At 39.5% G+C, this 19,271-nt stretch overlaps 1 protein-coding gene across 1 annotated transcript in view; it reads left to right on the forward strand.

Annotated features, from left to right (window-relative positions):
* Window positions 1–3,459, forward strand: part of LOC106070596 (octopamine receptor-like) — a 98,832-nt gene extending 95,373 nt beyond the window's left edge. The window contains exon 3 of the mRNA XM_056037002.1: window positions 3,156–3,459. The gene's annotated coding sequence lies outside the window, so the exon portion shown is untranslated. The remainder of the gene's footprint in view (window positions 1–3,155) is intronic.
* The last annotated feature ends 15,812 nt before the right edge of the window (window positions 3,460–19,271 follow it).

The raw sequence follows: 19,271 nt of genomic DNA on the forward strand, positions 1-19,271 counted from the left end.
TCCGCAGAAATAAGAGAGTGATCTTTCCTTTACTTCTTGTTTAAACTTTTGAGGAAAGAAGAGAATTATATATATAGATAGTTACGCTAAATTCAAAGTTTTTTTTTTTAGTTACAAGCCCCAAAAATTAAATTAAAATTAAAATTTTTACACTTTTAAAAATGTGGTAGCTGTTGAAACGCACACCCCAATTGTCAATAAATGATGCACTTAACATTTATCTTGTCACAGTCTGCATTTGAAGAGACACTGGTAAAGATGCTGGTAGAAGTTATGGAGCCAGGTAGAGGTTATGGAGACTGATTTTAACAACCTGGTCAGATAGACGTACACATGAAGACCTATAGTCTACTGGACCTATAGTCTACTGAAGTGTGTGATTGATGATAACAGGAGTATCATTCTTTTTTCCGTGCGCGTTACACAGTAGTTTTGTCGTATGTTGAGTGGTCAGGCAAAGTCATATAAATGGCAGTAATTGTGCGGTTCTTTCCTTTCTATGAGTTTATTGTTTCATTGTTTTTTTTAAATATTTTTCTATTTACCACTAACGAAACCCATCTATTATTGAGCGTTGTATGTATTTCTATAACCAGCGTTATTGTCTTCTCCTGATATACAAGTTATCTCCCATTGAAAAGGATGTTAGGAGCATAGACCTATTTATTAAACAATAGATTTGGTTGACAAATAGACACAAAGTAAAGTCGGTACAATTGTACAGATTGTTTGTCGTCCTCTAGGAGCCACCATTCTTATTAGCTGGCCTATTGCGTCCGTCTCCCTTCTGTTGAGATCTAGTCCTACGTATTCGTTCGCTTGGGCCTGGGCCTGGGCAAACAAAACATAAATAGAGCAACGTCTCATCTTTGAGGACAGTGTCGTGACTGCGGACTATTAGACGTCACAGGCAATCACGGAGATCAGGGCGCCGCTTTGTGATGAGTCACTGAGTCTTGGGATACAGGGCTGGTGTTGTTCAAGAAAATGAGATTATTATAGATGACATTATTATAGATGACATTATTATAGATGACATTATTATAGATGACATATCATGTGATAAAAATGTATCGGAAACGATCGAAAAAAAAGAGAGAGAAAAAAGAGGGAGGAAGGAGTGATAAAAGAGAGAGAGAGAGATGGAGAGATAGGGTTATATATGAGAGTGTAATAAAGAGTTAGAAAGAGAATGAGTGGGAGAGAGAGAGAGAGAGATGAGAGATACAATGTAATACACAGCTATGCAGAAGAATCTAAAAAGACTCTCTATTTGCTGATGCTCTAATGTTATGTGGGGTTCCTGATGATCTGGTCCTAATGAATTTAACACTCCAAAGAAAGAAGCAGTTGGTTTAAATAAAGAGAAGAAACAGCATGCCATATTTAGAATAGAGAATGACTAGCAGTACACACCGCCTACGCCCGTTGATTTGTTCCCATGTTTAATGTTTCAACTGAATTTCGCGAATCGCAGTGGTCATGTTGCGAATCTATCAAACCTGGTTATTAGTTAGCGCATAGGAGGTAAAAGGAACCTGTGTACGAAATTTAATGCTAATCCGTACTACAGTTGATGAGATCTCTTGATCAATCCGTGTTATTTTGAGCTTATAATAGAGATATAATTGAAAAAAAAAAACTTGAATTGTAGAATAAACAAGCTCTAGAACTTCTTAAAGTATTAGGACACACTATAAGTAAATGGAGTAGATCAATACATAGTCAGAATTCCGAACTAGAGACAACTGACAACTAACATTAATTTTTAATTTTGGATTTACTATTGAAATAAGTTTAGAACTAAAAAAGAATCAAAATCTGAAATAAAGTAAAGCCTCACAATTTAGCGTTCTAATTTTTTAAAGCATTCTTAGTACTGGAAATAACGTATTAGTCTATGCCAGGCACTTGTCAGACCGGCTTGCTAGTTAATAAATCGTACTAAACAGCGTCTATTTTTATTAGTTACAGGCGACGCTTTTAATTATTTGACACTTCATATTTTTGACAGATAATCTCGTTCTGACCCACGTTTATTGACTGCCAAGGAGAGAGAGGCAGGGAATGTGACACATTTCACGAATGTCCGATATACAGCTTGAGCACTTACATGTGGAAGTTAATATTTTGTCTACAAAACAAACATTCTCTTGATCGGCAAGTCAATAGAATCTGCAGCCATGCGTTTGTATTATCCTAGGAGACAGAGAGGTCCATTGGTTAGATGGGGTCAATTTGGGGACACAGATTCATTGGTCAGTAGGTCCTTGGGAAACATAAAATTCACTTAGTCTGTTGAAGTCATGTTCCTTGAGATACGTGAATATTGTTGAAAAAGCGGTCAGGGGAATCTTTTAAAAAGTGAATTATAATGAGCAAACCGTTGGCCAGCTAACAGAAAGTTGTTATTTCTAACTAACAGAAAGTGGATATTGTAGAATAAAAGAAAGTTGATATTGTTATCTTAACAGAAGGTTGACATTGCCAACTAACAGAAAGTTGTTATTGCCAACTCTAAAAGTAATTTAATATTGCTAACTAACAGGGCCGGTCCTAGCAATTGCGGAGACCTATGCGAAACGGATTGCGCGGGGACCAGTCTGGTTAGAGGTAAGCATAACGGTCAAAATTAAGATTTTGTATTAGAAAATACATTCGTCTTTACAATGCCGTGTTTTTTATTGCGCGTAAAATGGGCACCCCAAAATGAAGCTTTTGTCTATTTTACAGGAGATTTTTATGAGTTTTCAGGAGATTTCAAGGACTTTTTGGTATATTTTGCAATTACAGGAGATTTCCAGGAGCCCCTGGAAAATCAGGAAGCCGCAGAAAACCTGCTATTATATATAAATTTTAATGTTTTAATTTAATAAGTTACACCTAGACTTAGCGCGGGGCCTATGAAAGTCCGGGGCCCACTGCGACCGCATAGGTTGCAGGTCGCAAAGTTTGCAGTGACCTAAGTCTGGCCCTGCTAACTAACATTATGTTGATATTGTTAATCAACAGAAAGTTGATAGTGCTAACTAAACGAATATTGATAACAAACAAAAAGTGGATATTGCTAGCAGACAGAAATGATATTGAATGTTTTGTAATTTAACTGTAGCCATGTGTAGCCATATGGTAACTTGTATTCTTTTTTTTTTCAGATGTCAGGTTCGTACGATGTTCGATCATGTGTTGACATCATTCAGCAAAATCCTCGTGCAAGACTTCTCCTCGATTGATCTATGTTCTGTATTACTTGGCAGAGAATGACAATCTATCAAAGACTTTGTATTGAATGTTAGAACTGTGCAGTGGAGAGCTAATGAAACAAGACAATGTCATCTTCAGAAACATAGAAATATATGCAGTTGGCAGCAGAGGCTATCCAAGAGATTCACACAGTGGTAATCTAATTGTGACTTGTGTTTTTCTAAGTGCAGCGTCCTTCTCAGTACCCAGACTCATTCTGAGCCTTGAATTCTTTTTTTTTTTTTTTTTTTTTTTTTTTGGGGGGGGGGGGGGGGAAGGAGAAGAATGGATGAACATGAATTCATTTTATAAATAACTTGTAGGAAAAAAAAACAGTTTTTCCTACCTGCGAACCTTTCAATACCAAACATATCAAACATGCTCATTTTAAGACATGTTCAGTTCAAAAATGATCAGTTGAAGACACGGTCATTTCAAGGCATTCATAGTTCAGGACATGATCAATTCAAGAGATGTTCAGTTCAAGACATTCTCCGTTCAAGATATGTTCATTTGTCTCTTAACAATGACGATTTCTTATTCAAGGCAATACTGTTCGTTGTAGAATGCAACCTTTCGGATTTCGATTTCTCAAAATATGCATTTCTTTGTACTTAACAAAAACACAAGGGTCCATTAGTTCAAGTGTGTCCCAAAATATTTATAAAAATATTTCAGAAAGATAATTCTAGATTATTTATTGAATCAAGAGAAGAAAACAATGTGTTTCTCTTATTCCACTTAACCACCTTCAGCTTTATACAGCACAAATGAATAAATTTATTTAAAACAACAAAAACAATAAATAATTTGTGTTGGAAATAATTGACGTTATGTTTCCGCTGACCAGATTTTTCTGAGCCATTAGGCTGTATTCGCTCTCTTAACTGGCCAGGAAATCCTATGTTGTTTGTATAAACAACAGGCCAAGAACGGAGTTGCCATTTAAGGAAGGGATGAATGTTTTCAAATATATTTTTAGTTTTAAAACAATATATTTTATGTTTATATTCTCCTAACCTCAAGGTTAGGAGACAATTTTGTGATATATATATATGTATTTAAAATCCTTTTGTTTCTGGACAGTTAGTGAGTGGCCAGATTTAGAAGGCTTAAACGGTAAAAGCCGTTAATAAATGTGTTGTAACATTGGCTGGCAGCAAGGTCTCGATGTAACTACTATAACATAGTCAAGGAGAATGAGTTTGTCAATCTATTTATAGATCTGCTTTCCATATTTGGAAGCCAAGTTAATGAAGTTAGAGTTAGCAGAAAGAAAGAATAATAGGACCATATACAGAGAAGGAATTAGGGGGGTGGGGAGCTGTCTAAGGAGGCGAATAATGTTGATGTTTTGTTAAGCTTATACTCTCTCTCACGCTCTCTCTCTCTCTCTCTCTCTCTCTTATTCTCTATTTCTCTCTCTACTTTGGTCTCGTTTAATCTTATTCAGTTTTACCTTCCCGTTCTCTCTCTCTCTCTCTCTTTCTCTCTCTCTGTCTCCCCCCCCCCTCTTTTCTCATTCATTCTGGACTCGTGCTGACATGACATGGGGGCTGGACCTAATTACTTCTAGATGTTGCACTCCCCTTTCTTCCCTTCACCCGCCCCCCCCCCTAACAATTTTCTTGCGTCAAAACCAAATTTAACATGGTAGAAATACGTCAGAGACAGAAAGACACACATCAGAGAGAGAGGGATAGATAGAGAGACAGAGAGAGAGAGAGAGAAGGAGAGAGAGAGAGAAAGAGAGAGAGAGAAGGAGAGAGAGAAAGAGAAAGGAAGGATGGAGAGAAAATAGAAATAAATGAGAGCCTGAAGAATTACAAGGCCATTGCTGTATCTTTTTATCAGTTAATACATGAAAAGGTCACGGGTAGTCAGTGAAACTTTTTGTCTCTCAAACGCATGGTCATTCAAACGGATGGTCAGTCAAATGGGTGGTCAGTCGGATATTTGGCCGATTAGAATGGTCATTACTCAAACGGGTGATCACTAAAACGGTTCTTTAGTCGAATGTTTGGCCAATCAGACGCCTGGTAAGTCAGACGGATGGTTTGTCTAAAGGATGGTCATTCCGAACTTTGACCAATGAAAATGGGGATCACTCGGATGGTCATTTTAAAATACTGGAGAGGGAAAGGGGCTAGGCTGGACATTGTAGATATGTATATATTTAGTATATAACACATTAGAAAACGTATTTATATGGTTACACTCGATTCTAAAACACTGTTTTTCAACTTCGCAACCTTCATTGAAATAGAGAGACTCCAAAACCAAATGAACCGTGGCTCTCAATGTGTAACCTTAGAGAAACGTTTTGATGATATGTAAATATTAATGTATAGCATGTGAGATTTCATCATTTCTAGCGCAATTTACTTTTTAGGTTAAAAAAAAAGCTAGAAAGATGTGAGATTCTCCACTCCATCGTACAAGTTTAAAATTTCAAATCATTATCAAATCATCTTCTATTAGTTGTAGACTAAAGAAAGAATTCAGCTCTAGCCACTGGTGACATACAATTATTTTTTTTTTTATTTAAAATAGTCATGCTCTGGCACTGGAGGGATATTCATTAAAGTGAACAAGAATTCACTCTAGTCTGGTTTATTAAGACTTTCACACAAAAGCTGGAAGATCTGGAATTCGCTGATGACATAGCCTTATTATCACACAGACTACAGGATATGCAAGAAAAGGTCACAGCTTTAAGTGAAGTAGGAAAAAGAGTAGGCCTCAAGATAAACACCAAAAACAAAAGTACTTAAAGTAAACAATAAACAAATTGGAGACATAGAACTAGATTCTCAGACCATAGACCAAGTAGATAGTTTTATATACCTTGGGAGTGTAGTCAGTATATCAAGTGGAACAGATGAAGACATCAAACGTCGTATAAATCTAGAACGTCAGACATTTACACACCTAAAACTAACCTGGAAATCTCCTCACATCTCTAACAAGACTAAACTAAGAATCTTTAACTCTAATGTCAAGGCTGTCCTATTGTATGGTTCTGAAACATGGAGAACAACTGAAGCAACAACAACAACAAAAGTACAGGCCTTCATCAACAGATGCCTGAGAAATATCCATAAAATAGAAAGCACCAAACTGTTGAACAGAAAAATATAGAGTTGCAGATCTTAGAGAGAAAGTGGAGATGGACTGGTCATACCCTGGAAAAGATACCAACAACATAGCTAGACAGACCTTAGAGTGGAACCCTTATGGCACAAGATGTAGAGGAAGACCAAAAAGAATGTGGCGACGCAGTGTACTAGAAGCCGAGAGGACAGGAAAGATGCCATTAAAAAACTAGCAAGAGACTGTGGAGGGTGGGGTTTATTTTATGGCCCTATGTTCCATGACGAACACAAAGGAAAGATGATGATGATGATTATAGTCCATTGAGAATTTTTCTAATGCAGCTCTGCTGCAGTACCGCTCTCAACAACTTATATAAGAATCTTCTTTGGAATATTCACGGTCTTGAAGATATCGTCCAGGTCAGTTGTTACCTCTCTTCCCTCAAGGTCATGTCTCGGTAGTCCCGGAACATGGGTTGTCTTATCCTAGTGTGTGCTGGCCAAACATTATTCGTTGATCGTTTTGGAAATATCTTGTAATAAACATTTTTTTCCTCAAGTTTGAATAAGAAGTGGTCCATCTATGGGTTAATATCTATATTTATATAATTCTCTTCATGGCCCAACCATGCCTGACACCACAATAAAGTCATGGAAAGATAACTCTTTTATTTTATTTTATTTCTGCTAGTCGGACTAGAGTTACCCTACGTAACTATCGAGGCGACAGAGAGCGAGGCTCAGAAAAAAAAGAGGGGGGGGGGAGAGAACAAGTTATCTTTCTCTTTATACATTCTTTATTTGACTACATGTACGTGTGTATTTTTTTCACACGTCAATGTTTGGTGTCATTAAAATAGTTGAATGTTTTTTTCTGTAGCTCTGTTTTCATTTTACCCCTTCGTATTGACCTTCGTTTCCTAACCAAGGCCACCGCTTCACATATATTTCGTGGAGTCAACAGGTATTTCAATGTAGTCGAAATTCCTGCATCAGGTAACTGTTTATTTCTGTCAGTCGCATATTTCTGGAAAAATGTCATCGACGAAACTGTTGCTCTCGAACTTCGCAAGATGGCTGTAAGCGTGTTTGCGAACATTGGGATAACTATGGCGACACCCTGTCCGTTGTTCTTACTCACGGAAGCACAGTCATACACTCTGCTCGAAAATACGCTCCCTACATGAATACTTACGGCGTTTATGGTGGCGAGGCTGAAATTGTGACGATGTCTCAGATACTTCCATCACTATTCACTTCCGAGAACGTCCGCATGACCCTCCTCGAGTTGACAATCCGGGCCAACGTCTTTCCATATCCCTGCTATTTAGCGGTTGCTTTCACCGCAACGTACTGGAGTGTAAAACTATCGCAGCTGCTACCTCACAAACTGTCCTTATTCCCAGGATATCCCTGACTCCATCAGATTCAAATTTGCCTTTTACCTTTACGCGCAGACAATTTCCTGTTGGATTAGCCTTTGCCATGACAAGTAATAAAGCGCAAGGCCAAACGCTCAAAAAGATATGCCTATATCTTCCAAAACCTGTTTTCAGTCATGGACGTATGTTGCTCTCTCCAGAGTTCCTTCTTTTCATTTACTCACAGTCGTTTGCCCAAACGCACCCATTTGGACAACTGTGTCTTTCAGGAAGTGTTCACCCGTCAATAAATATCTGCGTATGTTACGCCGTGGTTCGACTTGTACTCATACTTTGACATTGTCAGGAAAAATAAATATTAATAAAAAGTATAAATATTATTTATTATTATGTTAAAAACGAACTAATATATTGTTACGAATCTCACTATCCAGGCTCTCTGCAAACTGCACCATACACCACCAACTTAAAGAACTTGACAACTCAGGGCTCCAAAGTAACGTAACACTTTAATAGTTGAATAAATAACAGCCAATACTGTACAATTGGCAACACGTACAAATATCTCTCCGATAATCGCCGTAGCGCCGTATCAACTCTTGCACTGGCCTCTCCGTCTCGTTCCGGGCTTGCACTGGGTTCAACAGTTCAGGACTGACTTCACACACTAGGCTCGTTGTGTCGGACTCGATCGCAGACCAAGATCAAGACGCCAATCGTCTCAACTGTACTTGACAGTACTCCGCACTGAACCGTCGTAATGCTCCGTACAGAACCACACCGTTGAATTGTGCTGTAGAGAACCTTCTGTCGTGAACCCCTTTTCTGAACCGTCTTGACTGCGACACCTCCGCTCTTATATAGGGTCCCTACTGGCCTTCTCGAACCGGACAGAACACTGCTCGACGTTTCTAGGTGGTCAGATGACTGCAACTCTCGTGACGCTCCTGAGCTCTGTTCACGACGTCGATCATTCCCGAACCATCATGTTGACACTCGTCTCGGCTGACCGTCGTAACTCGTCACGGTTGACCGCTCGTCTAGCGCTGGCCTGGGGCGATTTGCGTCGGCTGACTATACACACACACCACTACCCCCATCTGTGCCACCACCAGGTCTATAACAATATGTAAGCGTATTATATAATTTTAATGCAATAACTTGAGATAATTTGAACAAACTTCTTTCTTAAAAAAAAAAATTAGAACTTTCATGAATGATATATGCAGAGGAGAAATGAAAGAAATATTTTATTATCTATTCAATTGTTTTGTTTGACATGTCTCAGATGTTCCCTTCAGACTTGAAGATATTACAAACTAGCCCCCTAGCATCCCACAGAGCGTGAAGTGCCAGTGGGAGGTATATCCGGGGGACTATTAAAATGACAGTCCAGAGCGCACTCCACACGACTAGGCAGCCATCCCGATTCTAAGTATTTCACAAAATAATTTTATTTATTTATTTGACTGATTTGACAAACAAAAAAAATCACCCACGTGACTTCTTAACATAGTTATCACAGAGCAGCTCATGGTTTCACCTTTCTACACCACTAAAAACACGCTCACTTTCTTCGTCGTTACCATGGAAACACACACATACACTCTATAACAAGGGTATATTGTGAATTTCCATGGCCGTTTAAATTAATCTCTAGGCTTAGATTTACATTTTTTTTCGTTTTTTTTAAATATATATGTTGTAATCTAGTTGTCAGTGAGATTTCTCGTTCTTGTCAGTAAAGAGTAAAATCTGGCCAATACAGACGTGAAACTCTGTTTACATATTTTGTGTCTAGGACTCTGTTTACAATCAATACGTCGCTTTGTCCGTCCCAGCTTTCTGTCTTCAGACTTTCTCCTACACTGTCTCTTGAATAACTACATCTCTTCTTGAATGTCTACATAGAACTATAGTTGTAATAAATATCTTCACGTACTGCAGTTTTCAACGCTAGAATTGGAAGTAAGGCATCGCCACTTAATATGTATCTATAACACCCTCCCCTCGGCCTGCTCCCTCCCGCTTCTCTCAGGTTCCCCATGTCCTCCTGTCTGTGTCGGCCGAGTCGATATGGAATATCACTTTAATTCATATGTAAGGTTTTGTCAGCTAACGTCTTCGCGTCTGGTTTACAAGCACGGTTCAATACTCCACCAGACGAGATATTTGCTAACAGTGCTGCCAAAGCTGGGTATTTTCATCTACTTCTGGGCTTAACAGTTGTTTTTTTAATTATTAATATTCCAGCGTTTTTTGTTTTTTTTTGAAGATTATCAGCCAAATTTTTGTTTAATTCTCTTTTTTTTTCATGTTTAAATTAATTTAAAATTGGTTCTTTGGACATCAAGCTGGGTCGATCTTGTAGACTTTTAAAAGAACAATTTATTCCTATTGAATGATGAGTGGAAGGTTTAGTATGTGTTAATTTAAAACAACCCATGTACCTAGACTCTGTGTTTATTTTGTTTATCATAATGTGCTTTGCCATATGTGGAGTGGTAGAACTTTGCGAGACTGAGTTAAGTACAAATCTCATGCGTATGTTTCAATGTGCTACTCAAAAAAAAAAATCACTATAGACCAGCTGTGCGTGCGTGCGCGCATGTTTGCAGAACATCTAGGCAACCGCAGAGCTTTCTGCTTGCTCAAAGTTCGTGTCCCATTGATCCCACGGTAATCTTCGCAGCGTTTCTTTCAAGGCATCGATGCCGGTGTGTTTCAAGGCGTCTGCTTTCAAAGAAGATAAACATCTCAAGTGAGAAATGTCTCCGAGAGACGAGGCTCAAGTATGAGCCCACGTGACATCAGCGGTAATACCCATTCGTAGGATTAGAACGTCTGCTGATTCAGAACTGATTCAATGGTTTTAATTAGTGGCCTATCTGCCAATATGTATTTTTTGGGCAGCAATGATAATGATCCAAATTCAGGTCGTTTGTAATAGGGAAATCGATAAGTTATTTAATGCTATACACAATAGTTGTTGTATTCGATTATGTTCTGATAGCTTATGTAATGTTGACAGTTTCGTTTTCCAAATTGATCCTATATAATTTTATTTTACTCTTATAGATTGAATAGCTTTTGGGATAACTTTTGTTTCTTTGCATACATTTTATTTATAATATCAACGTCTGCTCCATGACAGATTATAAAATTCACATAGCACTATTTTTAAAACGATCTTTTATTTTATAATGACCAGCCCAATACATAATGTATTGCATCTAATGTGGCTCTCACACGTCCGAAGTGTTACTTCCCTTGCGAGACATACATGCACACATTTTGATGACGTCATTATAACTCATGCGAGTGCAACCTGCCCAGATGGACCAATCTGATATCGATTTTTTAAAAGTAAACTAATGTCAAATACATCTGACTCGTAACAGATTAGTAATGGAATTTTTTTATTTTTTTAAAGATAACTAAATTCTACAACTTTGCTACAAAAAAAAAAACAAAGAAAGAATTGTTAAGTCCTAAAAAAATGAAATCTTTCAAAGAATAACAATGGAGTCCTCGACAAAGAGGGCAGAGAATTCCTAGCTGTTGCTAGATCCAAGTGGACGCTGGAGTTCTCAAGGTTTTCGGGGAATTTTGAGAGCCAGTTGTAAAATGTCATTGAGGTTTGAATCAAAGTCGAAGATGGAAACTTCCTTTTTTTTTAAAAATCCGCTTTGTTTGCCTCCGACATGTACAGCATCAAGTGAGAAGGAATGCCAGACTAGAGTAACACAAGTGAGAAGGAATGCCAGACTAGAGTAACACAAGTGAGAAGGAATGCCAGACTAGAGTAACACAAGTGAGAAGGAATGCCAGACTAGAGTAACACAAGTGAGAAGGAATGCCAGACTAGAGTAACAGTGTTCGGGTAAAGTGCACATGGCATTGATTTCACCATACAGAGAGATGGCGGTGTTATGTACAAGTGGAGAGCGCTGATTGGTTGCTTCGTAAATGGTGATCACTTGACTTTGTACAAAGTGTTTCTCGAAGATAATATTCTTATTCCTTGACTTTGTACAAAGTGTTTCTCGAAGATAATCGTCTTATTCTCTACTCTTAGTGTTGAAAAAATGCAGATATTTAAGTTTGGATTTAACTAATGATGATAATCTGATTAAAAGAAGAAAGTATTTAAATGCTAAAACTTCTTAGAAACAAAGGGAGGTAACTATAATAAACTGTGGCAGCATATTCTAAACAGTAGATTATTTTATTGAATAATTATTAGCAAAAGCCAAAGAAAGTGAGAGCGTTATGGAGCATTGGAGTAGGAGTAGAGGGATAGAGCAGTGAAGTAATCTTGGAAGCGTTATAGGGTAGTGGAGTGGTAGAGCAGTGAAGTAATCTTGGAAGCGTTATAGGGTAGTGGAGTGGTAGAGCAGTGAAGTAATCTTGGAAGCGTTATAGGGTAGTGGAGTGGTAGAGCAGTGAAGTAATCTTGGAAGCGTTATAGGGTAGTGGAGTGGTAGAGCAGTGAAGTCATCTTGGAAGCGTTATAGGGTAGTGGAGTGGTAGAGCAGTGAAGTAATCTTGGAAGCGTTATAGGGTAGTGGAGTGGTAGAGCAGTGAAGTCATCTTGGAAGCGTTATAGGGTAGTGGAGTGGTAGAGCAGTGAAGTAATCTTGGAAGCGTTATAGGGTAGTGGAGTGGTAGAGCAGTGAAGTCATCTTGGAAGCGTTATAGGGTAGTGGAGTGGTAGAGCAGTGAAGTCATCTTGGAAGCGTTATAGGGTAGTGGAGTGGTAGAGCAGTGAAAGAGAACAGGAGTAAAAGAACTGTGGAATATTAAAGCTGTGGGTTGATAGAGCAATGGAGTGCACGAGCTCTCTGACAGTAGAATTATGAAGTATTGGATTGGCGGACTGATGGAGTAGTCTAGTGACATTAGATAAATTATGAAGCCCTTAACTGATTGCTTTAAATATTTTTTTAAACAACAGTACTGGAAATATCTTATAAAGCGCTTATATACAATCTAAAAACTATTCCCAGTTTTGTTTTTAGCTAATAAAGCCTTTGAAAAGTGCTTTTAGTCTCTGATTGTAAACGTCACTAGAGTCTGTAATGGCAGATTGTCAATGGGATAAATTGAATAACTACCGAGGAGGAAAAAAAATCTTATCAGAGGCTATTTCCGCTCTCTAGCCTCAGCGAGTCAATATGTTGTTATTTAGATGCAATGATTAGTTCACACTGGTCATCGATTCACTCCAGACTAATCAAGACTACACAGACATGTGGGTCATTATTGACCAACACTTAAAACAGTGGGATGCAGGAGTTCCATAACAACGTGTTTGGTGCTACCCAGTTCGTGGCTTTGTTGCTACCCTGTTCGTGGCTTTGTTGCTACCCAGTTCGTAGGGTTTGGTGCTACCCAGTTCGTAGGGTTTGGTGCTACCCAGTTCGTAGGGTTTGTTGCTACCCAGTTCGTAGGGTTTTAATGCTACCCAGTTTGTATGGTTTGTTGCTACCCAGTTCGTAGGGTTTGTTGCTACCCAGTCTGTAGAGTTTGGTACTACCCAGTTCGTAGGGTTTGGTGCTACCCAGTTCGTAGGGTTTGGTGCTACCCAGTTCGTAGGGTTTGGTGCTACCCAGTTCGTAGGGTTTGGTACTACCCAGTTCGTAGGGTTTGGTGCTACCCAGTTCGTAGGGTTTGGTGCTACCCAGTTTGTAGGGTTTGGTGCTACCCAGTTCGTAGGGTTAGTTGCTACCCAGTTCGTAGGGTTTGGTGCTACCCAGTTTGTAGGGTTTGGTGCTACCCAGTTTGTAGGGTTTGTTGCTACCCAGTACGTAGGGTTTGGTGCTACCCAGTTTGTGGCTTTGTTGCTACCATGTTTGTAGGGTTTGGTACGACCCAGTTCGTAGGGTTTAATGCTACCCAGTTCGTAGGGTTTGGTACTTCCCAGTTCGTAGGGTTTGGTACGACCCAGTTCGTAGGGTTTGATGCTACCCAGTTCGTAGGGTTTGGTGCTACCCAGTTCGTAGGGTTTGTTGCTACCCAGTTCGTAGGGTTTGGTGCTACCCAGTTTGTAGGGTTTGGTGCTACCCAGTTCGTAGGGTTTATTGCTACCCAGTTCGTAGGGTTTGGTGATACCCAGTTTGTGGCTTTGTTGCTACCATGTTTGTAGGGTTTGGTACGACCCAGTTCGTAGGGTTTGATACTACCCAGTTCGTAGGGCTTGGTACTACCCAGTTCGTAGGGCTTGGTGCTACCCTTTTCGTGGCTGTTTTGCTACCCAGTTTGTTGTGTTTGGTGCTACCCAGGGTAACGTTAGTGTTTTAAGAGAGAATATGCTAACACTCATTTCCATGTTTGACATTTGTCATGGGCTTTGTACTCTCTTTGATACATTTATGGGCACGTGACTTGACAAGCCCAGACAAGTGAGACTGTGTATGTGTAGACTGGAACAAGACGTGACGTGAAGTCCTCTCTCTGTTACGCTGACATGAACACCTTGACATACAGAACGCCTCATGGTTGCCCTATTTATTACAAATGTTTACTATATGTGTACATGTACACGCTTAACGTGAACATTGAAATGTTTACTGTGACATGAGTACCTTAGCATATACACCATGACATATTTTCCTTGAAGTATTCCCCATGACATGCATACCAGTGTGATGTTCATAACTCTAAGTGCAATGCGTACTTGAAATGATTTCCGTGGTATGTTAAAAACTTGAAATGCATAAGTATCTTGACATGTATTCATGATGCTTTACAGTTGCCAAATATCTTTTTACAAAGCTTATATCAACTCACTCTTGTCTGGTCAAATACTAGTACACGTTAGTTCTATCACTTTCCATTCTCCGATTAGGTTGAAACTTTGCACAATTATTCATTGTCAAAAACAATATATTAATCAATAAAAATAGATATTAATTTTAGTGTTAATTAATTTATCTTGTTTGATACAGGAAATGGGGGATAAATTGAGAGATATAGCAGTAAATGTGTGGTTCTTTCACCTATATAAGCTTTGTTGTTTTTTTAAACATTTTTTAAAAATATCTTGCTTGTTTCAATGTAATTTGAATATATGCTTAAGAGATTGTTACTCCACTTGAAACAGTTAGTGAGAAACTAAAATCCCCAGCATGCACTGTAGCCAAGATGCCCTTATCTATGCTACTCGTTTGTTACAAGGTTGTATAGAAGAGGCCTAGTTGACACATTCATTATTACGCACTGATTTTTTCATAATGCTTATTGTCAACGCTAGTGACCTATCTGTATCCCGCTCCTTACTTACAAACAATGTTTAGGTCGCTAATTTAAAAAATAAAATAAAACGAAGTGACTGTTGAAAAGTATCACAACTAAAGGGAGATAATCTGATCAAACATGTTCGTATTTGTATATACTTAAGTGTTATCTCCCTTTCGTATTTAGCGACTTTTGTCTAAATATTGTTTCTAATGTTCAATGATTGAACTATTGCAACCACGTGACCACTTTTGTATTTTATAAAAGATGTCAGGTCATTGAGTATTTCTGGAAAACATCTAAAAAAAAATCATGGAAAAAGTTTCCCAGAGTTTTAAAGCCATTTTCATCAATTCGGTTAACTAAGTTTCATTGACCTCACTAGATAGACCTAAATTCAACATGTAAGCGTTATACATCCAATGTCTCTGTTTTAACAGTCCTATAGGTCACAGTATAGGTCATCACTAAGGGGCGGGTTTAGTGGGTATCAAGTGCCTCGTGACTAAAATGATCGTAAAAAGTGTCTTTAGCGATTTTTATTCATCAGGATATACAGTGAAAGGTAAGAAGTCAATAATGCGGCCTCCAGTGGCATTCTGTACAGGGCCTCAACATTCCAAAGTCCGCATTGGCACTCAGATCAAAACGTGAATGTCTGATTGGCGTAAAGTAACAAATGTTTTCATTGGTTGATAGTAAACAAAGTAGAGCAGTAACGATTGTTTGAATTTAAATATAATTATTGTGAGAAATAAGTGTTAAGATACCGTCCCGCGGCCATGGGGGAAAAAAAGGAGTGTAGTCTGGATCCCAACAGAAGAGGGGCCCCTTCATGCTCTTTGTATGCATCTTGTATACGAGTTAAACCAAGGGCCTAGACGTACACAGCTGGCCAAGGCTTAAATATTTATGGCGGCTGGCCCTGTTAAAAGATATGAACAACAAAATAAGAACTTGGGATCTTGTCTTACAGTTTGTATGTATGCTGAGAATGAGAAATGTCTTTGGAAGATTATATATGTGTGTGTGTGTGTATGGTAGCACTTAGCCAAATGTCATTTTTAAAATGTGTTTATGGTGAGACTCAGCACTGGTTTTTATCGATTGAATGAACTATTTTCTCATATTTACTCCAATAATATAATCTAAACAAGCCATGACCTTACCTAAAGGTCCTGATCTAGCAATCTATCTGTGATGCCTAATAAAAGGTCTTTTATATACTTGCGTGTATATAGGGAGACCTTTTTAAGTTGTGCAGAGGTCTTCGACCAGATTGTTGATATTTAGTGTTGTGGCTCTATCCTCGTGTATTTGTTCTCATTGAAAAACATTGGAAGCACTCAGTTAACATTGACAGTAACGTACATTGGTCTAACATCTGTGTGACATCTGTGTGACATCTGTGTGACGTCTGTGTGACATCTGTGTGACGTTTGTGTGACATCTGTGGTGTGTTCATTTTATTTATTTATTTATTTATTTGATCAACTTTTCTATTCAATCTATGTTCTTGTTCAATTGATTTATACTGGTCAGTGCACTTCATTATTTGTCAAATCTTATCATCGTTCGTTGATGTGGCTCTTTGAACGCCATTCCACTGAATGTATTAGATACAGAAATTCCTTCGAATAAGAACACTGTATATGTTTTTCTTCGTGTATTAATTAAGTTGTACATGGTGACTATACATGTGTTAATTTTGTATTCTGGCTTAAATTTACACAGACGCTTACAGTCTTTGCAAACTAAAGATCTTTGGGCGTGAAAAAGTAATTTCTTAGGGTATATAATATATATATACATGACAGAGCATCATGGCGTCGCGCTGTGAAAACTGGCGCACAAGCGACACTAGCTCCAGCTGGAATAACCTGCCCAGTGTGCGGCCGAACATTCGGGGCTCACATAGGTCTCACCAGCCACATGAGGAGGCATAAAACCCCAGTGCAAAGCCCTCAGCCCTCTGGATGACAAAGTGGTCATCAACGAACCACGATGGACGAACTATATATATATATCAACTAGTTCGATCCTTATTGATGCTGATTTAATAAAACGTGTGCCAAACGTACTGAAAACTAGTGATCTCCAATACAGATTAGGAGTTTACAAGGAGAAAAAGGAAAAGGTAAAATTGTTATTATAGTTTTGGACAGAGCAACGTTTCAATGCTAACTCGTGGCATAGTTCAATGTATCTGCCAAAACCATCCTACACATTACAGCACCAGACATCAGAAAGAGAGGGAGACAAAGATGTAAAAAAAAAAAGTTGGGAGCGAATCTTTAGAAACCTGTAGAGACATGTGACGGAGGTTTAGAGGTGACGCCCAAGCAAACGTTCCTGAATCGGAGGAGGAATAAACAATGATTTTTCTAGTGTAGACAACTCTAAGCTTCTCCATCTCAAGGACTGGTGACACTAAACTTCTCCATGTCAAGGACTGGTGACTCTAAGCTTCTCCATCTCAAGGACTGGTGACACTAAGCTTCTCCATCTCAAGGACTGGTGACTCTAAGCTTCTCCATCTCAAGGACTGGTGACACTAAGCTTCTCCATCTCAAGGACTGGTGACTCTAAGCTTCTCCATCTCAAGGACTGGTGACACTAAGCTTCTCCATCTCAAGGACTGGTGACACTAAGCTTCTCCATCTCAAGGACTGGTGACATCAACTAAGCTTCTCCATCTCAAGGACTGGTGACACTAAGCTTCTCCATCTCAAGGACTGGTGACACTAAGCTTCTCCATCTCAAGGACTGGTGACACTAAGCTTCTCCATCTCAAGGACTGGTGACACTAAGCTTCTCCATCTCAAGGACTGGTGACACTAAGCTTCTCCATCTCAAGGACTGGTGACACTAAGCTTCTCCATCTCAAGGACTGGTGACACTAAGCTTCTCCATCTCAAGGACTGGTGACTCTAAGCTTCTCCATCTCAAGGACTGGTGACACTAAGCTTCTCCATCTCAAGGACTGGTGACACTAAGCTTCTCCATCTCAAGGACTGGTGACACTAAGCTTCTCCATCTCAAGGACTGGTGACACTAAGCTTCTCCATCTCAAGGACTGGTGACTCTAAGCTTCTCCATCTCAAGGACTGGTGACACTAAGCTTCTCCATCTCAAGGACTGGTGACTCTAAGCTTCTCCATCTCAAGGACTGGTGACACTAAGCTTCTCCATCTCAAGGACTGGTGACACTAAGCTTCTCCATCTCAAGGACTGGTGACACTAAGCTTCTCCATCTCAAGGACTGGTGACACTAAGCTTCTCCATCTCAAGGACTGGTGACTCTAAGCTTCTCCATCTCAAGGACTGGTGACTCTAAGCTTCTCCATGTCAAGGACTGGTGACACTAAGCTTCTCCATCTCAAGGACTGGTGACACTAAGCTTCTCCATCTCAAGGACTGGTGACTCTAAGCTTCTCCATGTCAAGGACTGGTGACTCTAAGCTTCTCCATCTCAAGGACTGGTGACACTAAGCTTCTCCATCTCAAGGACTGGTGACACTAAGCTTCTCCATGTCAAGGACTGGTGACACTAAGCTTCTCCATCTCAAGGACTGGTGACACTAAGCTTCTCCATGTCAAGGACTGGTGACACTAAGCTTCTCCATCTCAAGGACTGGTGACACTAAGCTTCTCCATGTCAAGGACTGGTGACACTAAGCTTCTCCATCTCAAGGACTGGTGACTCTAAGCTTCTCCATCTCAAGGACTGGTGACACTAAGCTTCTCCATGTCAAGGACTGGTGACACTAAGCTTCTCCATGTCAAGGACTGGTGACACTAAGCTTCTCCATGTCAAGGACTGGTGACACTAAGCTTCTCCATCTCAAGGACTGGTGACTCTAAGCTTCTCCATCTCAAGGACTGGTGACACTAAGCTTCTCCATCTCAAGGACTGGTGACTCTAAGCTTCTCCATCTCAAGGACTGGTGACTCTAAGCTTCTCCATCTCAAGGACTGGTGACACTAAGCTTCTCCATCTCAAGGACTGGTGACACTAAGCTTCTCCATCTCAAGGACTGGTGACTCTAAGCTTCTCCATCTCAAGGACTGGTGACACTAAGCTTCTCCATCTCAAGGACTGGTGACACTAAGCTTCTCCATCTCAAGGACTGGTGACTCTAAGCTTCTCCATCTCAAGGACTGGTGACTCTAAGCTTCTCCATCTCAAGGACTGGTGACACTAAGCTTCTCCATCTCAAGGACTGGTGACTCTAAGCTTCTCCATCTCAAGGACTGGTGACACTAAGCTTCTCCATCTCAAGGACTGGTGACACTAAGCTTCTCCATCTCA

The sequence above is a fragment of the Biomphalaria glabrata genome, chromosome 7, assembly GCF_947242115.1.
Source record: "Biomphalaria glabrata chromosome 7, xgBioGlab47.1, whole genome shotgun sequence".
Taxonomy (NCBI): Eukaryota; Metazoa; Mollusca; class Gastropoda; family Planorbidae; genus Biomphalaria; species Biomphalaria glabrata.